Source organism: Hyperoodon ampullatus (genome assembly GCF_949752795.1).
Source record: "Hyperoodon ampullatus genome assembly, chromosome: X".
NCBI lineage: Eukaryota > Metazoa > Chordata > Mammalia > Artiodactyla > Ziphiidae > Hyperoodon > Hyperoodon ampullatus.
In genome coordinates, this window is record NC_136913.1 from 50,350,331 (window position 1) to 50,354,642 (window position 4,312).

Below are 4,312 nucleotides of genomic sequence, written 5' to 3' on the forward strand. Positions count from 1 at the left end.
AGAGAATTGAGCGCGTTTCTAATTATGGGAAGACACAAGAGTCTTGGTCCATTGAAATCATTCCTACATATATGCATCTGAACTTTCCAGGGCTAGTATCCTGCTTTTCTCCATCCTGAATTGCCCTCAGGGACCACCCTTGGGGTCAGCTGCAGTGTCTGAGGCCTGATGGCAGGGCCTACAAACTCTGCTTACTGAAGAGGCTGGTGACATTTTGTGTCCGCAGATGCAAAGGAAAGCAGGCGGTCACCGTGGCGTGAGGGTTCAATGATGTCATGCCCATGCCACCCAGAACCTGGCGCGAGACCAATGTGGCAGGTGATCGTGAGGCTCTTTACAGTTTCCTCAGCGTTTCTTTTCTTTGTTCTTCCATAGTCTTCCTGGGTGTGTAGAGCGAGCAGGAGGGAGCTCCAAAGGAAAGAACATCCACGTCCCAGGGATTCCGCACACGCTGAAGTATCATAAGGACCCTTAGAACTGAGGAGTGGAGTGTCTGCTTGGAACACTTTTGTAGGCCAAGCTGTCCCAGGAAGTAGGCCCACCTTTGAAATTGGTGAGAAAACACAATCACACAGAAAACATCCCGCGACAACAAAAGTCACCACCTTCCTGTCGGGTAGGGCCTAAGGGGCATCTTTCCCAGGCATGAAACATCAGGGTACATGGGTCACTGATTCGGGAAAAATGCAGGGAGGAAGGAGGGCCGGGACTGGGAGCAGCAAGTGGTGGAATCCCTACTCTCAGCATCGCTTCACACCTTTGCCTGTGTTCGCCAGGGTTTAATGTTACTGAAATCACTCGGGCTCGCACACGCACACCCCCACCACCCCGCACATGGTTACATTCGGGACAGCACGCCTGCGCAAGCCCTCGCCCTCGTACCCACTCTGCCCGTCTCCGTGGACCCGACGGTTGCCCTACCTTCCTTGTTCCCTGTTCTTCTTCCTTCCCTTTTCTATCGGTACTTCCACTTCCCAGGTGGGCACTGCAGCATCGCCAAACAGACCTCTCTCTGGACACGGTTCTGCCCCTGGCCTGAGGGGCTGAGACTCAGCCTTGGCTGATGGCTCTTCCCTCAGCAAGCCCGAGGAGGCTTCGGCTGGTTCCATCTGCCACCCTGGGACACAGTGCCCTGGGGATCGCCTTCCTGCTTCACCTCCATTATGGTTCTTTCTTTTGATTTCAGCTTGCTCTCCACGTTCGGCTCCTGCCTTCCACTCAATGCCTTACTTTCAGTTCTTCCCTCTGGACAAAAGGCAGGGTTGGGTGCGTGCCTGGGAAGCTCAACCTGGACAATATATGCAGTCTCCCTTAGGAAGGGAAAATGCCCCCCTGGACTGGGAGAGTAAGGGGCATTCCCTCACATCCATCTCTTAATTGCCATCAGGGATTACCTCAACCCTCTCATGGCCCTTACCTCCTCCTATTAACCTAGAGTTCCCAGGGGTCTTCCTAACCTTTCTGTGGCCTGAGTGCATCCCAGGGCTCTTTGGCCCTTTGCAGTGGACCCATGACATACTCAGGGTGTCAGACGTGGCCTTGACTCTCCTTTTGCATTGTGTAGGCCCGGCGGGCCTACTGCTGAGTCGGAGCCCTTGATGGCACTCAGGAGGGACCACCCCGCCCCCGCCACCCTGCCCAGATCAAGGGGCTACCTTGTTGCCTGTCTTTTGGTCTCCCGGCAGCTAGTGTCTCCCTGTCACTCCCTGTGCATGTTGCAAAAGATACACAGTGAAGCGCCCCTGCACTGGAACCACGGCAACGCGGTGGTTGTCAGGGCCATGGTGGTTGAGGTGTTGGTGATGGTGACGGTGGTGGTGGTGGTGGGCAGTTACTGCTTCCCTCTGTTCCTTTCACTGGCCTAGTGTCCTCAGCGTCCTCCTCGCACGTCTGCTCTTTGGTTCAGGGGGAGGCACAAGTGTAGGAGAAGGCAGTCGTGTGGTTCAGTTTGGACTCTTCCCCTTCCCCCTCGACACCTTTTCCCTTCTCCAGCGGTGGAGGTCATTGTCATCCTCCGGGAAAACCCAGAGAACTAAACATCAACCAAACCAAGGAAGATCCAGGAGTTGCTTCGCAATGAAACAGCATGACGAACTCCAGGCTTGCAAAATTATCTCTTGACTTTCCATTCCGAGCACTTGTTCTCCTTACGGAAGCCCTTCAAGTCCGAACATGAGCCAGTAGGAGCCTCCTCAAGTTGCTCCCTGCTTGCCGTTGGTTCACAATCCAATGGCGTGATCCGAAGAGTATAGATTTCACGGTATACTTACGAGCGGTCGCCTCCCCGTCCCCAAGCCCAGGCAGGTTGGTGCTGGCCACCACGCACAAAACCGGGCAATCAAGCACCCATAGCCGGATACCCACGGCAACACATGCCCACGGGCAGGAAGCTCCATAGACAGGTGAGAGAGCATGGGCTCGGGTACACAAACACACGGAGACACACACACCACAGAGACGCACACACCACAGAGACACACACACTCTATCTTCCTACACCGCCACGCACAGCACACCCTCACACAACCAGAAACATACTGACACATGCTGTCAACTCTGCTTTCCTATATACCCTCGCACCACTCTCCCCCCACCCCACCCGCACCCCCTGCCTGCAGCAAGTACTCTGAGAATGGCTGAAACACACATTCCCAGAGGGGCTCTCAAAAAGCGACACGCAGCCATTCTGTGTTCCACTAGATAGTCCTCTGTCAGCAGGTGGGCCCAGGCTGCTGGTGTAAACCTGAAGCCTCCCTTGTTTAGCCAGGGAAATGGGCTCTCCAAGTGGGAGCAGAGTCTGTGCCCATCCTACAGAGAATCACGGCCCTGTGTGGGGCTCTGTGACTGGCGATGTTTGTTAGCCTTGCAAGGTTCCTGTGTGAGGGCAAGGCCAGCCTGCCCAGAGTCAGTCCATGGCACCCCATGTTAGGGGCGCCTCCAGGTTGGGCCAGCCACTTCTGGCTGCACTGTTGGGCCAGCCCGAGGTGGTGGCCTCAAGCTGAAGCTCCAGGCCTTGAAAAGGAAGCGGAGTCCTGCAACAAAGTGACTTGCAAGCCAGCGAGGTTTTCGCCACCAGCATGGTGGCCACCACCTGGTCCAGGAGAAATCCTGTGATTTAGACCCTCAGGCAATGTCACCCAGGCAGGTTGCTTGGTGTATCCTTTGCCTTTTACTTCTCCCAAGAGCAGGAGTCAAGAAAAAGGGGGTTGGAGGAAAGGAAGAGGAAAGGACTGCAGGGGCTCCAGCCTCGTGGCCAGTGGTCCTTTTGTCCTGTGCATTTGGTGGTCCACGTGGTTGCCGCTGGGTGATTGCTTCCTTTCCTTTTCTCTCCTCTTTCACGGGACTGTCTGTGTTGCTTTGGTTTTGCTTTTGGTTTTACATTAGAAGGGGAGGAGAGCTAAGGCCTGATGGTGTAGTGGGGGCAGGGTTAGGCGCTGAGTTGGCATTGATGGAGCCATACTGCCACCAAGCGGAGATGGTTTCGCTCAAAGCCAGTTACCAGGTCTCAAGAGATGGAGACAGCCACAGGGCTGGAAGCAACTGGCCCAGTGGGGACGGCGCGGGGTGGGGCTGGGGTGGGGCTGTTGTCCTGAGGGTGCACATGGGCAGTGGGCTCCGGGCCGTGCCTTCTTGTGTGCTCTCCGCGGGAGACTGGACCCTGGTTCTGCAGCTGGGCAAGGCCCTCAGAAACCCCAGGGGCAGCACGAGATGGCCGCCCCTGGGAGTGCCCGGTGCAAATGGCCCCGGCCCCAGAGCCTCGAAGACCCTCAGCTTCCGGTGAGGAAGGGGGCCACGTGACCCCAGTGCAGCCGCAGGCAGGGCACCCCGGCACTCCCCAGCAGGGACACCGGAGGAGAAGTTGCAGAATTCCTCTGGGCCCACCCCCAAAATGGCTGACGGGGAAAGCTGCGCTCCCTGGGCTGGACAGTCTGGGAGCTGCCTGCTGTGTCCGGGCTTCCCAGAGCGCACGACTTTCGCCACAGGGTCGCACTGGCAGCCACGCGGCCCTCAGAGGCCTCTGAAGCCCAGTGGAGGAGACCTCCTGCGCCTTGGGCAGAACCCATTCGGCCCAACACAGCCTCGCTGTTCCCTGCGCAGGGCAGAAGACACAGCTCGGCTGCCTGGGCTTTTCACAGAACGTCTTCCGCTGGATGGCACTGTGGCTACAGAAATGGCAGTCACCCTTTCCCCTGCCCCCACGGAGCCTTCCGCGCCTGCCTTTAGCTTCCAAAAGGTGGTCGGTGTGCAGTGGTGGCTGTGAAACTTTCAGATCACCCTCCTCCTCCTCCTCCTCCTCCTCCTCCTTCTCATC